Source organism: Geotrypetes seraphini, chromosome 12, assembly GCF_902459505.1.
Source record: "Geotrypetes seraphini chromosome 12, aGeoSer1.1, whole genome shotgun sequence".
In the NCBI taxonomy this organism is placed as follows: domain Eukaryota; kingdom Metazoa; phylum Chordata; class Amphibia; order Gymnophiona; family Dermophiidae; genus Geotrypetes; species Geotrypetes seraphini.
The window spans coordinates 29,812,860-29,830,335 of NC_047095.1; the positions used below are offsets into that span (position 1 = coordinate 29,812,860).

The 17,476-nt window shown below is 42.0% G+C and overlaps 1 protein-coding gene across 3 annotated transcripts in view; it reads left to right on the forward strand.

Annotated features, from left to right (window-relative positions):
• The window catches only part of COL24A1 (collagen type XXIV alpha 1 chain), a 460,026-nt gene that overhangs the window by 202,769 nt on the left and 239,781 nt on the right, over positions 1-17,476 (forward strand). The window lies entirely within an intron of this gene.

Consider the following 17,476-nt stretch of genomic DNA (forward strand, 5'->3'; position numbering starts at 1 on the left):
TGGATTTTCTAATAATTCATTAACTTGATCCCATATAGATCTCCAAAATTCCATTTTCAAAGGACAATAAAATAATAAAGGATCCAGTGTCCCTACTTGAAGATGACAATGCCAGCATCTATTAGATTTAGTATCATCTACTCTATGTAAACGAACTGGGGTCCAAAAAACTCTATGCAACAAAAAAAAACCATGTCTGTCTCATAGATGCTGACAATGTGCGTTTCATCCTCCACCAAATTCGTGGCCATTGAGATGTACTAATTTGCTACTTTATCTCAATGCTCCAAATGGCACGTAGATCAGTTTTTCGTTTTTTATTCAAGAATCCAGATACTAATTTATATGGTTAATGTTATCAATGGAACCTGGTACAGGTACAGCTTAGAGTTACTGGAAGCTTTTGAGAGGTTAGGTCTTGTCAGACAACTGTGATCAATTTCTTTGAATGGATGACCAGAGAATTGGATAGAGGGAGTGCGCTAGATGTGGTGTATTTAGATTTTAGCAAAGCCTTTGACAGTGTTCCACACAGACGTTTAATAAATAAACTGAGTGCTCTCGGGTTGGATCCCAAAGTGACGGGCTGAGTCAAGAACTGGTTGAGTGAAAAGCAACAGAGGGTAGTGATCAATGGAGATCACTCTGAGGAAAGGGATGTTACCAATGATGTGCCTCCAGGTTCTGTTCTTGGGCCTGTTCTTTATAACATTTTTATAAACGATATTGCTGAAGGGCTGTCGGGTAAGATTTGCCTCTTTGCGGAGGAAATCAAAATCTGCAATAGAGTAGACACCCAGGATGGTGTGAACAACATGAAGAAAGACCTGGTGAAGCTTGAAGAATTGCCTGAAATATGGCTAAGAAATACAAGGTCATGCATTTGTGCTGCCAAAACCCGAGGGAATGGTACAGTTTAGGGGATGAAGAACTTATGTGCTTGACAGAAGAGTAGGACTTGGGTGTGATTGTATGTGATGATCTTAAGGTGGCCAAACAGGTTGAAAAGATGATGGCGAAAGCTAGAAGGATGCTAGGGAGCATAGGGAGAAATTATTGCCAGTAGGAAAAAGGAGGTATTGATGCCCCTGTATAAGACTTTGGTGAGACCACATTTAGAATATTGTGTACAATTCTGGAAGCCTTACATTCAAAAAGATAAAAAGGATGGAGTTGGTCCAGATAGGCTTAGGATTAATCTAAGGAAATACTTTTTTACAGAAAGATGCATGAAACGGTCTCCTGGAAGAGGTGGTGGAGACAGAGACTGTGTCTGAATTGAAGAATGCCTAGGATAGGCACGTGGGATCTCTTAGAGAGAGGAAGAGATATGGTTACTGCAGATGGGCAGACTGGATGGGACATTTACCTCATGTTTGTCTTCTGTGGTCCCGCTCCCTGAGCTTCAATCGTGAACACAGAACACAAATATTTGTTAAGCAATTCAACCTTTTCTATATCAGCTTCTACATATTTCTCCCCTTCACCTTGAGTCTTACAATGCCACTTTTGCACTTCTTCCTATCACTAATATATCTAAAAAATGTATTGTCTCCGTGTCAGCTATTTTTTCTTCCATTAGCATCTTGGCTTTTCTCACTATATGACCAGCTTCTCTTAACTTTTCCAGATATTTTTTTGCCAGCCTTCCTCTTTTTACGATCTTTTGTAGTTTATGAAAGCTAACCTCTTATACCTTAAGCTTCTCAGCTACTACTTTTGAGAAAGAAAGCGTCTTCTTTTCCTCTTATTTACTTGCCTCACAAAAAGGTTTGTTGCTCTTACAATTACTGTATTTTTCACTCCATAAGACGTATTTTTTTTCCTTCCAATAGTGGGTGGAAATGTCTGTGCGTTTTATGGAGTGAATATAACAATTTCTCCCTCTCTTACCTTTTTTAATCCCCCTGAAATCCTGGTAGTCCAGCAGTGTATCGGCAGGAACGAGGTTTCCGTGTTCCTGCCCCTCCCTCGATGGACGGCTGCCTCATTATCATGGGGCCAGCGGTACACAAGGCAGGAGTGAGCTTTTTGCGCTCCAGCCTAGGCTGCCATCAGTTCTTGCGGGTAAGCACATAATTAGAAACACCTAAATACAATGAATTAATGTCCAAAATAGGAGGAACAAATACTTGAAGGGCAGTCCAGAAACAGTTTTGGAAAGAAGGCTTTTAAGGTGTCTGAACAGTTGTAACTTAAAACATAAATACTGGGTCAGACCATTGGTCCATCTAGCCCAGTATCCTCTTTCCAAGTACCTGCCTAAAACCCAAATAGTAACAGCATTCCATGCTAACAATCCCATTGGCTTCCCCCATGTCTGTTTCAATAGCATCCTATGGACTTTTCCGCCAAGAACTTATCCAAACCTTTTTTAAACCCATCTACATTAATCAGCGTTACCGCATTCTCCTGCAACGCATTCCAGAGCTTAACTATTCTCTGAGTGAAAAAAAATTTCCTCCTATTGGTTTTAAAAGTATTTTCCTAGTCTGTAATTTTTGATGGAATAAAAAGTTGATTCATTTGTACTATAAATTTGGGATTTAAATGACAGAGAAAAGTCAAGTATGACGCCGAGATATTTGCATTCAGAGACAATTGAGATTTCAATATCATCAACTTGAAACATTGAAAGACTGTTGCCAGGAGAGTAGTGTTATTAGATAGAAATAAAAATTTGAATCTTGTACAGGTTTAATTTAAACCTATTTGCATTCATCCAATGTTTCACTATCTCTAAGCACATAAGATAACGCAAAGCATCAGCAATCAAATTTTGTATAGGAAAATAAAACTGTATATCATCTACATACAATAGAGCTTGAAAAAAAGCATCTGTAATTACCATGAAGTACTGAGTAATGATAAATTCCAGCACAGATGGAGTCAAATAGAGGAATGAAGAAGGTTTCAGTGGAACATTTTGGTCGGAAGCCATATTGGGTGATGTCCAAGATGTTGTTATTATCAAGGAAATCTTGTAAGTGCTTAGGAACTACTTTCCAGGATTTTAGTTAAAAAACATGAGAGGAAATTGGGCGATAATTGCCTATGACAGTTGGATCTAATTTCAAATTCTTTACCAAGGAAAATATAGTTGCACTTTTTAAAATGGCTTAAAATGTAAATGCCAAATTCTAGATACATACTATTTTATAACATGGTGCCTAAATGGAATAGTGCATACGTCAAAGGTGAGCATAAACATCGGTGGAGTCAGCATAATATAGGAGGGGCACAGTTACAAGTGTAATTATAGAATGCTATAATTTATTCATTTTCTAACAATCTAGGCATGAAAATTTCCTTTCCTTCAAATAGGTGCATCTTGGTACCTAAAAATAGGTGCACTATTATAGAATTACCCACCTTGAGAATATGTCAGTGGTCTCAAACTCACTGCCCGGAGACCACTTGCGACGTGACAGGTACTATTTTGAGGTCCTCGGTATGTTACCATTGTTCTGGAACGTTGCCCGCCTCACTGCTGTAACCTCATGCAAGCGCTTTCCTGCGTCTGTACACAATTGTGAGGTGGAGTGGAGAGGACAATTGCGTACAGACGCAGGAAAGCGCTTGCATGAGGTTACAGCAGCGAGGTGGGCAACGTTCCAGAACATAAGGTAACCACTGGAGGCAGTGCAGCTTGTGCGTGTGTACGTAATCTTGTGAACTCTCGTGAAATTCAGCACCTCTCCTGGTGGTGACTGCTTGATGTAAGATGGCGGTTATGTCCGGTGCTGGAGGAGGTGAGAGCTGAAGGTGGTTGCGGACGCGACCACCGGACACTTAAGACACAAGTTTTCCAAGCACAAGTCGGATATTGATTCTCCCTTCTACAAAAAAGCCTAGAGGTCTACACCAAAATCTTGTCTCTTGCAGTTGATACTTCAGATTAGAATCTAAATCACAATTTTGCATGAGCTAAAACTCTTTGTAATTTATAAATCTTTCCTTAATTGCTTCTGATAATTTCAGCTATACACAGCTGAAAGCAGTGCAACATGCAGAAAGTGAAAAACTATCTAAACTTCACTTTCTGCATGTTGCACTGCTTTCAACTGTGTATAGCTGAAATTATCAGAAGCAATAATGGAAAAATTTATAAACTATAACAAGTTTTACCTCATGCAAAGTTGTAATTTCTTTAATAAGATATTAACTATTTTTTCTGTGGCCCTCTACGTACCTACAAATCCAAAATGTGGCCCTGCAAAGGGTTTGAGTTTGAGACTGCTGGTATGTGTAAACATTATCCCTTATTTGAAGCAGGTATACATTTGTGCAAGAGAATTTCCAGTGCAACGGGTGTAGAGATCCTGAACTAGTGGGTTTTGACCCTAAACTCACGTGAACTGCAGAAGGCATCAATCATTTTTTTCTCAGCTCTGCCTCCTTTCCCAGTGGTAGGTTCTAACTCTTCAGTTTCTCCCTTCTGCAAGCGTGATCAGAAAGTATCTGACCTGCTATGACATACTTGTTTTATTTTTTAGGGTTTTTGTTCCTGGATTTGAGGCTTTTGGTGCTGCAGAGGTTCCCAGGGTTCCTGGGATGGCTCTGGCTGCAAGAACATACAGACTCTCGGTGAAGAAATCTGTACATAGCATGCTTCTCGCTTTCAAAGTACCTGACTAGTGTGTCACCAGCTGAACAGGCAAGGGGTTATTCTCCCAATGAACCTCCTCCAGTTCAATTAATTCAGAAAACACCAAAAATAATTGTCAGAATGGTCCTTGGCTAAGGTTCAAACCGTTTTTATTTCTTGTGCCACAAACATCCCCCCCTAGAATTTTTGGGGGTTTGTACACGAATACAGGATGTCCGGGGTGTTATTTGGAGAGACCCCCCCAGGAAAGAGACTTGGGAGTACTGGTCAACAGGTCAATGAATCCATCCACACAATGTGCGGCGGCGGCGAAAAGGGCGAATAGAATTAAGAAGGGGATCACGAACAGATCGGAGAATGTTATCATGCCACTCTACCGGGCCATGGTACACTCTCACCTGGAATACTGCATCCAGCACTGGTCACCGTACATGAAGAAGGACACGGTATTACTCGAAAGGGTCCAGAGAAGAGTGACTAAAATGGTTATGGGGCTGGAGGAGTTGTCGTACAGTGAGAGATTAGAGAAACTGGGCCTCTTCTTCCTTGAAAAGAGGAGACTGAGAGGGGACATGATCGAAACATTCAAGATACTGAAAAGAATAGACTTAGTAGATAAAGACAGGTTGTTCACCCTCTCCTAGGTAGGGAGAACGAGAAGGCACTCTGAAGTTAAAAGGGGATAGATTCTGTACAAACGTAGGGAAGTTCTTCTTCACTCAAAGAATGGTGGAAAACTGGAATGCTCTTCCGGAGGCTGCTATAGGGGAAAACACCCTCCAGGGATTCAAGACAAAGTTAGACAAGTTTCTGCTAAATCAGAACGTACGCAGGTAGGGCTGGTCTCAGTTAGGGTGCTGGTCTTTGACCTAGGGGCCACCCCGGGAGCAGACTGCTGGGCATGATGGACCACTGGTCTGACCCAGCAGTGGCAATTCTTATGTTCTTATGCTTCCCCAGCTGATTTTAGCACTAAAATCACTAGAGATATGTCTTTGACTGGGTGACCAGAGAATTGGACAGAGGGAGTGTGCTAGATGTGGTGTATTTAGATTTTAGCAAAGCCTTTGACAGTGTTCCACATAGACATCTAATAAATAAACTGAGTGCCCTAGGGATGGGCCCCAAAGTGATGAGCTGGATCAGAAACTGGTTGAGTGGAAGACGACAGAGGAAAGGGGATGTTACCAGTGGTATGCCTCAAGGTTCTGTTCTTTTTAACATTTTTATAAGCGAAATTGTTGAAGGGCTGTCAGGTAAGATTTGCCTCTTTGTAGATGATACCAAAATCTGCAATAGAGTAAACATCCTGGATGGTGTGACTAACATGAAGAAAGACCTAGCGAAGCTTGAAGAATGGTTTGAAATTTGACAGCTAAAATTTAATGATAAGAAATGCAAAGTCATGAATTTGGGTTACAAAAACCCTAAAGAACGGTACAGTTTATGGGGTGTAGAACTTATGTGTATGACAGAAGAGCGGAACTTGGGTGTGATTGTATGTGATGATCCTAAGGTGGCCAAACAGGTTGAAAAGGTGATGGTGAAAGCAAGAAGGATGCTAGGGTGCATAGGAAGAGGTATGGCCAGTAGGAAAAAGGAGGTAATGATGCCCCTGTATAAGATTCTGGTGAGACCTTATTTAGAATATTGTGTACAATTGTGGAGACCACACCTTCAAAAAGATATAAAAAGGATAGAGTCAGTCCAGAGGAAGGCTACTAAAATGGTGCATGGTATTCATCATAAGGTGTATGGGGACAGACTTAAGATCTCAATATGTAAACTTTGGAGGAAAGGCATGAAAGGGGAGATATGATAGAGATGTTTAAGTACCTATATAGCATAAATGTGCATGAGTTGAGTCTCTTTCATTTGAAAGGAAGTTCTGGAATGAGAGGGCATAGGATGAAGTTAAGAGGTGATAGGCTCAAGAATAATCTAAGGAAATACTTTTTTGCAGAAAGGGTAGAACAGTCTCCTGGAAGAGGTGATGGAGACAGAGATTGTGTCTGAATTCAAGAAAGCCTGGGATATGCACGTGGGATCTCTTAGAGAGAAAGAAGAGATAATGGTTACTGTGGATGGGCAGACTGGATGGGCCATTTGGCCTTTATCTTCCATTATGTGTCTTTGGTGGTTGTCATCTTGAATTTCCCAATTTGAATTAAAAAGCCTCTAGCTGCCTTAATATCCCTCACTTTTGCAAGAAAATACCACAAATGGACTTCTCAGGCTCTGATACTTTGGATTCATGTCAGATTTGTGTTGGATGATCAGCTGAGGAGTGTCCATGTTCCACGTTTCATGGGGCATGTGAGGGAGGGGCAGGAGCCTCTGGTTCAGCTTCCTCAAATCTCTTGAGATTCCAGGAGTCCAGATGAGCCACTGGCGGGGGTCTACATCTGTGCTAGAAGTGGTAGATGCTGAATCAGCATCTACGGTGAAGAGATGCCACACAGAGAATGCAGGACCCTCATGGAGACAAATTGGGCACCCACAGGGGCCTCAGACCCTTCTGTGATAGTCTTTATGCCCCAGTTTGTCAGCTTGTTGTTTGATGCTTATCTAAACTACAAGAATCTGTCTGCCAGTTCTGTGTCTGCATCAGCGGTAGTGCAGTGTGTGTGTATGAGGGGGTGCCCTCCAAGAATGCAGAGTCAGCCAGATAGGTGCTGGCTGCAGGCCACAATAGCCAGTCAGAAAAGGGCTGGGATGCTGGGAGTTTAGACTCCATGCCTCTTATCTTACAAAGCGAACCTTCCATTCTTGGGGGTTCTGAAGCGCAAGCGGATCCCGATGGTCAGCAAACGATTGTGGCACTAGACCAATGAGATTACCCAGTAGTGCACAGGCTCATAAGCTGACGAGTCTTCTGGATATTATCACAGAGGCATTACAAGAGTTAAAGCTGGAGCTGTCACAGACCTCAGCTATATAGATTTCTGTGCTGAGTGGATCTAAGTCACATACCACACATTTCCCCTCACATCCAGATATTACGAAGCTCATGACAGTGCATTGGGAATCCCCAGAGGGACTGTTGAGAGTGGCCAAAGCTATATCCAGTGGCTACTGAATTCCAGCAGTTGCTGAGTACTCCTAAGGTGGATTCGTTGGTGTCCCAGGTCACCAAACGGATTTCTCTCCCTAGTGAGGGAAGAGTCATTCTTGAGGATGTGCAGCATCACAGGTTAGACTCGATCCTCAAGAGACAGTTTGAAGCCTTGGCATTGCTTGTCAAACTAGATTATGCTGCACTTCCCTATTATAGAATGGTATGCTCCCCATTTGATGCTAACAGGAGGAGATTATGTAGCAGATGCTCTGTGTGACATGTTTTGGGTTTTGAGCAAGGTGTCTGCTTACTCTGTTTTCTCCCGCAGAATGCTCTGGATCAGGCAATGGATGGGTGATTCCTTCTCCAAAGCTACTTTGAGCAGACTATCTTTTAAGGGCTAAATACTTTTTTTGCAGAGGTCTAAATGATCTGATGTCTAGTCTAACAGAATGCCATCTTAAAACCTTGTCGGATGCCCAAACAAGGACCCCTAGGGAGTCCAGACGGGGTAATTTTCATGGCTTTCAGCATTTTTGCCAGTTCTTAAGGGCGAGTCCTCTGGACAGAGATCCTACCAGAGCTCCAGACAGGTTCAGAGGTAGCAGACATTCTCAATCCTCGAGCTCCCACCCCTCAGCAACGTCCAAGAAGCAGCAGTGACACCAGGTCACTAGCCATTTCCCTTAAATCGGAGGGAGCAAATCACAGTACTGGAAGGCTTGGGTGGAGACTTGCTCAGACCAGGAGGTCTTGGACATAATTCAAGAAGGTTATAAGTTCAAGTTATTTCGTCCTCTGCCTGATTTATTTCTAGATTCTCCAGACGGACAGAAAAGGCTCTCAGGGTCCGTGCAATTGTGAAGCAGCTCATGGACATCCAAGCCATAGAGTCCGTACAGGCTTGGGCAGATATTTCATATATGAGCACTTCATAGTGCCCAAAAGAGACTTGGAGGACTGGAGGCCCATTCTGGACCTAAAGTCAGTCAGTGCGGCGCTGAAGGTGCACCACTTCTACATGGAATCTGTGAGATTGGTCATTGCTTCCGTTGCACTGAGGGAATTTCTGGCCTCGCTGGATTTGACAGAGGCCTACTTACATGTCCCCATATTTCCCGCACACAAGAGATACCTGCGGTTCCACTTATTGGAGAGGCATTTTTAGTTCTCAGCTCTCCCCTTCGTGCTAGCAACAGCGTTTCACATCTTCACCAATATGATAGTTGTTGTAGCAGTGCATTTGCGTAAGTTGGGGATCCAGATGCAACCATATCTAGATGATTGGCTAATCAGAACCCCATCCAGGGCCAAGGGGGAACTTGCTGTGGTGCAAGTTGTTCAGACATTACAATGTTTCAGATGGATAATCAATTTCTGGAAAAGCCATCTGAAGCCAACTCAATCCCTGGAAATTCAATTCAATATGGCAGCAGAATGTATGTTTCTTCCTGAGCCATGCAGTCAGAAGCTGAGACACCAGATTTTGGAGATCTTAGCACTGCAGGCTCCCACGGTCTGGCGCTATCTTTAGATGCTAGGGTTGATGGTAGTGACCATAGAAGTTGTACCTAGGATGAAGGCACACTTACGCTCCCTACAGGACATGCTGTTGTCCCGATGGATGCCTCAGATGGACTCTCTTCATAGGTAACTGGCCTGTACTTCTTAGGCGCGTCACAGCCTCCAGTGGTGACTCTGACCAGAGTTGCTGGCCAGGATGATCCTGATGATGGATGCCAGCCTTTACAGCTAGGGGGAGGGGGGGGGGTCATTGTGACAGTCATTCAGTGCAGGGCAAATGGTTGCCCTCACAGAGGAACTGTTCGATCAATCGACTGGAGTTGCAAGCCATCTGGCTAGCACTTCGGATGCTGGAAAACACCCTGGAAGGCAAGGCAGTCAGGGTTTTTTTGGACAATGGCATGGCAGTAGCATTTGACAACAAGCAGGGATACACCAAGAATGTTCTTCTGAGACTGGAAGCCCACCTGTTGTTTCATTGGACAGAGGTTCACCTCCAGGCTCTCTTGTAATGGGAGTGGATAATGTTCAGGCCGACTATCTGAGCTGTCAGACTTTGGACCCTGAAGAGTGTTGCCTATCCCAGCAAGCATTCAACTCCATTGTGCATCATAGGGAGAGTCCAACATTTGATCTGATGGCAACAATAGCCAACAAGAAGGCACAGGCATGAATGCTTTGGTGAAGCAGTAGCCCATGTCAGGTATGTGTTCTATCTTTGGCCCATAATTGGCATTCATTCACAGAATAGCATCCCACCTGGGTTTAGTGATTCTCATAGCCCCAGATTGGCTAAGATGGCCATGGTGTGTGGATCTCATGTGTCTGGAGAGTGATTTGAGTCTCCAGCTACTTCTTTATCTGAACTTGCTGTGACAGAGCCCGATTACCCTAGCCCTTGAACTTGTGACACCAGAGCGTAAGGACTATTCAAAGTCATTGCACATGGAGCCTTTTCAGATGCTGATTGCTGTAGTAATGGACTTTAAAAGGGCCTAGCAGTTGGGTCTCTCAGGGTGCAGATAGCGGGCCTTTCTTGCTTTCATGCATGAGTGTATAAGGTCCCTTTGATTTCCCACCTGGATGTCTCCAGGTTTTTGGAAGGAGCATTGCGACTGCGTCCATCAGTAAGACAACCTTTTCCAACATGGAATTTTAACCTGGTTCTAAAGGAGCTTTGTCAGGCTCCATATGAGCCCTTGCAGGAAGCATTGCTTATGGACCTCACGGTAAAGATGGTCTTTTTGGTGGCTATCACCTCAATGAGAAGAGTTTCTGAGCTGCAGGCCTTGTCCTTCAGAGAGCCATTCCTTCGGTGCTCAGATGCTGGGGATTCGATAAAAACAATCCATTCATTTTTGCCAAAGGTAGTTACCACCTTCCAGGTAAATCAAGAGGTTTGGCTGTCTGCGTTCAGTCAGACGTATTCCAGGAAAGAAGATAAAATCTTGCAGTTGATGGATGTTAGAAGATCCCTCATTAGGTATCATGAAGTGAACAATGAGTTTCAGCTGTCCGATCATCTGTTTGTCTTGACAGATCCAAGCTAGTGAGGGAGGCCAGGTTCTATGTATTCACATGACCATATTTTCAGCATACATCGGGAGTGGCAAGCAATCTTCAATCTCATTGAGGGTGCACTCCACGAGGGGTGTGGTGACTTTCTGGGTGGAGGCCAAGGCAATTCCACCTGAAGAGATTTGCAGGGCAGCAACATGGTCCACCTTCCATACTTTTACAAAGTTATACAGGATTGATGTAGCGGCTTACCTGGACCTCAATGCTAGCAGCAGGCTCATCTGTCTCACCCTGGACTTCAGTGACTGCTTAGGTATGTCCCACTAGTTCAGGACCCCTACACCAATTACACTGAAAAGAAAGATTAGGTTCTTACCTCAATTATCTTCTTTCCTGTAGACGGATGTAGAGGTCCTGAAACCCACCTGTAAGTATGCCTTTCACCTGCATGGGTTTCCATTAAGAGTGATAAAATACAGTGGACTGTCTCCCTCTATCAGGTATGTCTTAACAGCTGTTTGCATTCCCCTATCGAGCAGGATAGCAGAGAATGAAGCTGCTTTGGTTCAAGAGCCTAACCAGAATGGATAAGAAATCTTTAACTATTAATGCAGATTGCACTCAGGTAGGTGCCTTCTTTCCGTTCGATTGTTCATTTCATGTTTAATGCGAGTCTAATTCTTGTTGTTTAGGGTCAATGCCCACTAGTTCAGGACCTCTACACCTATCTACAGGAAAGCAGATTATCGAGGTGTGTGCACATGATTGTGTATGTTTAAGTTGTAAGCCGCTTAGGCTTTAAGCGATGAAGAAATTTTTAAAATAAATAAGAACCTAATCTTTTTTTGCAATAAATGGTATTCTTTGAGAGCTTGTTTTATAAAGGTACATAGGCATTAGTGTCACTCTTATAAAATATTTTATTTAACCTTAACATCAATAATAATTCTGGGAACATTCAGAATTCTATTGTAATGTGGAAATCTATTTTCCAAATAAATGTACACTGTAAAAGATCTAGGGGAAGATTCTCAAAACTTAATGTTGCCTTTAATGCTGTCACTAAACCTGCTCCAGCCTGTTTAGCGGGACAGTATATTACTGGCCAATGATCAGAATGGCTCACTGTGTTCTTTTCCGAGCTTCCTAGTTATCTCCGACTCTGCCATGCAAATGTAGTACAACAAAGTCATTAATATTAAAATGAGTACTTCAGGTGATTATCATTGCCGAGTGATTCCCTAAACTCATTGTAGTATATTTGCGTGCAAATTTTTCTGGCAGGGTCTGAGCTGTCATAGTGGCTCAGGCACTGACAGGAAAGTAAGGTTTGACAGCTCAGACTCCCCCCCCCCTTGCAAATTAAAAAAAGAGACCCCCAAATCAAAGATTGGCAGGAGTGATGCCCACTCCCTCCTGCCACCGCTGTAAAACAGCCCCCCCCCCCCACACCACTCCCAGCAGTGGGAGGGATGTCCACTACCTTTCGCCACCTCTGTCGTGCCCCCGATGACCCCCCCATGCCCCTTACCTTTACAAAGGCCTGCCGGTAGGCTCATCTCTTCAAAATGGCAGGCCTTCCCTTTCCTGGTGCATCTTGGAATGTGCTGGAGAGGGGCTTATGGCTCTGATTGGCCTAGGTTTGAGGCTTGTGAAGATGAAGACTGAGCTTGCAGGAATGGAACAGTGACAGAACTTGCGGGGACAGGATGAGGATGGAGATATTCCCCGTGATAGTCCCTGTGTTATTCTGTAGCACAAAACCCTAATGCAGGCTTAGCATATGAGAAAAAGCTTACTATAAAATGTGTTAAAACATTTTGCTATTTTTAAGAAATATTTAATGGGGACATGTCATGGCTGGAGAATGGGTGTGGAAGGGTTAACCAACTGAGGCATGTTAGGATTAGCATGCATCAAGTAGTTAATGCTGGGTTAACATAGGAACACATAGCACCTACTAAATATTAGAATGTAACTCACCTCAAACTACTACTGAATAAATGTATGAACTAAACTCCCCCCGAACCCCCCAAAACCCCAGTTGAAGTTTAAGTAGTTTTTGTTAATAAATTAATGTAAAAATCAATTATCAATCAATCACTGCTTTTTGATATTGTTCTGGAACCCTTGCTATTGGCTATTCAACAGGCAGAGGAGATTCATAATAATAATAATAATAATAACTTTATTTTTCTATACCGCCATAGTCAGGCGACTTCTAGGCGGTTTACATTGTAAGAAGGCTGGACATTCAGCGAATAACAAAAGATCTTAATACAATACAATAAGTCTACTTACAATACCGTACAATAAGTCTAAATAACAATACAATACAATACATTACAATGAGTCTAAATACAATACAATACAATAAGTCTAAGTACAATACCATACAATGAGTCTGAATAATAAACAATAATCTAAAGGGAAACTTACGAATTAATTGGAGTTCTATGGGTAGAGAATACCTGAATACATGAAAGGAGCTTCTTGAGAGAGAAAAAGGCATTTACAGGGGGGGAAGTCCTAGTGAGGGAGGGGACAGTGAGGGAGGGGACAGTTTTAGTCAATGAATTTGGCGAAAAGGGCGGTTTTGATCGATTTTTGGAATGCGCTGTATGTCAGATTGGGTTCGTTTATGTAGTTTTTCAGCCAAACTTGCTGTCTGTTCGCTTGGAACTTAAAGGTTCTGTCCAGGAATGATTTATATCTGCAGCCTGTAATCTTTGGGTATGCAAAGATGTTTTTGTTCCTGGTTGTTCGGGTGGGGTTGTGTAGGATGAAGTGAGTTTGTAGGTAAGAAGGTGCTAGTCCCCAGGCTTGCCTGAAACAGGTGCAAGCAAATTTGAATAATATTTGTGCTTCTATCGGTAGCCAATGCAGCTTTTTATAGTAGGGGCTGATGTGGTCACTTTTTCTTAGTCCGAAAATTAGGCAAACGGCGGTGTTTTGTATTAGTCTCAGTTTTTTTATTGTTTTTTGTGGGATACCCAGGTAGATGATGTTGCAGTAGTCAAGGATGGATAGGATCAGTGCCTGTACCAGCAACCTGAATGATGTAGGGTCAAAGTATTTTTTTATGGTCCTTAGTTTCCATAGTGTGAAAAAACATTTTTTCACTAGTGAGTTTGTGTGGTCAGTCATAGTTAGGTGTGTGTCTAGAGTGATACCGAGTATTTTTATGTTTTTGGATATTGGGTATTCGTGGTTGTTTATTTTTATCGATGTTCTCGTAATTTTGTCGTTAGGACTAGCCAGAAAGACTTTTGTTTTCTCTGCGTTTAGTTTCAGTTTGAAGTTGGTGGTCCATTTATCGATTTCGGTCATTATGTTTGAGAGGTTGTCTACAATTTCTTTTGTGATGTCGTTTAAGGGGATTAGAATGGATATGTCGTCTGCGTAAATGTAGTGTATTATGTTTAGTTTTTGTAGGAGGTGACCTAAGGAGGCGATATAGATATTGAAAAGGGTGGGCGATAGTGGGGAACCTTGAGGCACGCCTGACGGGTTTTTCCATGGTTTGGAGTAGTTTCCATTGCTGATTACTCGGTAGGATCTGTTTGTTAGGAATTCTTGGAACCATTTCTTTGCCTTTCCAGAAATTCCCATTACTTCAAGGCAGAGTAGCATGATTTCATGGTCTACCAGGTCGAACGCGCTGCTGAGGTCTAATTGTAGAATCAGTGCGCTTTTGCCTTTGCTAAAGAGATCATAGAGGTGGTTCAGTAAGGAGGCTAAGACAGTTTCTGTGTTGTATCCATTCCTGAATCCTGATTGGTGTTCACTAAGGATGTTAAATTTGTCCAGGTAGTTTACTAGTTGAAGGTTGACCAATCCTTCCTGTATCTTTGTGAAAAGTGGGATGTTTGCTATGGGTCTGAAGTTGGATGTCAGTGCTGACGAGGTTTTCTGATCTTTAGGGATTGGAGTGATTAGTATGTGTCCCATTTTTTTTGTTTAATGTTCTGCTTGTAAGAACGGTTGTTAGCCATGCAAATAGTTCCTTTTTAAATACTGGAGGAGCAACTGTCATGATTTTTGGGGGACATGTGTCAAGTAGACAGTTAGATTTGGTGTACTTGTTGAATAAATTTAGGAACTGATGCCAGTTTGGGTATTCGAGGTGGTCCCATACCATGTCTACTCTGGTGTCTAGGTCGTGGGGTTCAAGGTATTGAAGAGCATTTGTTGTGGTTGAGGGTAGAGTTGCTTTTAGTTCAGCGATTTTATTTTGAAAGAAGTTGGCTAGGGTTTGTGCCGATGGGGTGGGCTCGTTGTCCTTTTTCAGTATTTGTGTTGTATCGGTTATTGTTTTTACTAGTTTGAACAATTCTTTGCTGTTTATTTTTTAAGTACCAATTTTTTTTGCATAATGCTTAGTGCGTTTTTCTTTGATCAGATTTTTGTATATTTTCATTTTTTGTTTCCAGTTTGTCTTGTCTGACTCATTGTTTGTTTTTTGCCAGTTTCTCTCCAATTTTCTTAGTTCCTGTTTGGTGGTTAGTAGTTCACCATCAAACCATTCATTTGGTGGTCTATTTTTCTTTTTGTATGTTTTATATGGTGCTATTTGGTCTAGGAGTTCTTTGCTGTAAGTTTCCCAACTTGTGGGGAAGTCCTGAATTTCATTGGTTATAGGCTGTAACTCGTAGTGAGTCCAGAATTCGGTTGGGTTAATAATGCCACGGCTGGTTATTGTGTTCGTGTTGACGTTTTTGTGTTTTTGTTGTGTATTCTGTTTTAGCCAGTGTAGATTGAACTTGCCAATGTAGTGGTCTGATCAGATGCATTTTTCCCAGGGTCCTGGGTAATATTGTATTTTGGGGTCTATTGTTTCTTTGTGGGAGAAGGTGATTAAGTCTAGTTTGTGGCCTTTTTCATGGGTTATTTCTGCGTCTGGATTTGGAAAGTCCAGTGACATTAGGAAGTTGGCGATTTCAGATATTTCTGGTTTTGTCTTTTGTTCTAGGTGAGTGTTTATGTCTCCCAGAAGCAGGTTGTATGATCCTTTTAGGGTAGATAAGGTAAGGAATTCGGCGAATTCCTCTTTTGCGTTTGACCATTTTTTGGGTGGGATATAGAATAAAGTTGTAGTTAGTGATTCTTCTAACTGTGCGTTAGTGATTTTGCAAGTTAGTATTTCAAGGTTATCAGAAGATTTGGAGTCGGTCTTGATGTAGTCGAAGTGTTCTTTTAGGATGATCGCTAGTCCTCCTCCTTTTTTCCAGTTTCTTGATAGTGGGATAAATTTGTATCCCTGAGGTAGGATTTCTTTCATGATGGTGTCAGAGTCAGAGATCATCCATGTTTCTGTCAGAAACAAGAGATCAGGTTTTGTTTGTAGTATCCAATCATTTAATATGTGGGCTTTGTTTCTCACGGAGCGGGTATTTAGGTAGTATCCCTTAATGTTTTCGTAGCTGTTTGCTGTGGGGATTTCGGAATATGGTAGCTTTTTTATGTTTCTGTTGCCGGACTTGTTCCTGAGTGGTTTGCGGTGTTTGCGGGTGGTGTTTAATATTGTGATTTGATGAAGGCCTTGTTTTGGCTGGTTTTATAGGAGTTGGAGGGGGTTGGAGGGCTTATTTGGTTCGACTGGTCTGAGCCAGGGTATTCCTTATGCAGGTCTGGAATATAAGGTCTCTGCTTATGCAGATGACATTTTGTTTTATTTTAGAAATCCTGAATCTACCATCTCGCATTTACTAGACTTGATTGACAGATTTGGAAAATTTTCTGGATACAAAATAAATTGGAGTAAATCGGAGGTTCTTCCGCTAAATGTACACTGTCTAAAAGGATTATTTGACTCATTCCCTTTTCTTTGGAAAGAAGAGGGTATAAAATATTTAGGTATTTGGATTCAAAAAATGCTGGAAGATACGTTGAGAGTAAATGAAAAATCCTTATTGCTAAAAGTCTCAAAAATGTGTGAGCAATGGAACCCATTGTCTTGGTGGGGGGGAAAGTCCAAACGGTTAAAATGATGATTTTGCCTGTGGTTTGCTACCAAATGGGTATGTTGCCAGTTTATTTTCAGGGGTCTTTTTATAAGAAATTGAATAGTATTCTCACCAAATTTATTTGGCTGGGTAAAGCTGCTCGAATTGCTTTAGTATCTTTACAAAAACCAGTTGTGGCGGGTGGAGTAAATTTTCCCAATTTGTATAGGCCTATATACTGTGTCAGGGTATGTATTGGATCCTCCCCGAGCTCATGGAAAATCTTCCGGACTGATTAAGGTTGGAATGGCAACTCCTGTCTCCATTGAGATTGTGTCACATTTTAAGTATCAAGTTACCTAGGATGTATAAGGACAATAGAAATTTATTAAACACATGGCAGATATTAAAATTTATTAATAATTTAACCCCTATTCCGATTCATAAATCCACGTATCAGTCCCTATGGCTGAACTACAAGATTCAAATTGGCGAGTCTAAGATCCTCTGGAAGCATCGGTTGCAGGCGGGCATACGTACTCTGTTAGTATCAGATGGAAAACTGCTTGACTTTTCACGACTGCGGCAATAATTTGGTATTGCTAAATCTAAAAGTTATAAGTGGTTGAAGTTGAAACAGGCCATTCAGAAGGGGTTTCCTGAATGGAAAAACTTAAAAACTCAGTATAGCTTGCCGGGCCTGTGCTTCCAGACAGATTTCCTGGGGCATCAGGCAGCCAAGTGGTATAAATTAATATCTGAATTTTTGAATAAAAATGATTAAAAAAAAAAACAACCCCCACAAAAAACAACCAAAAACTG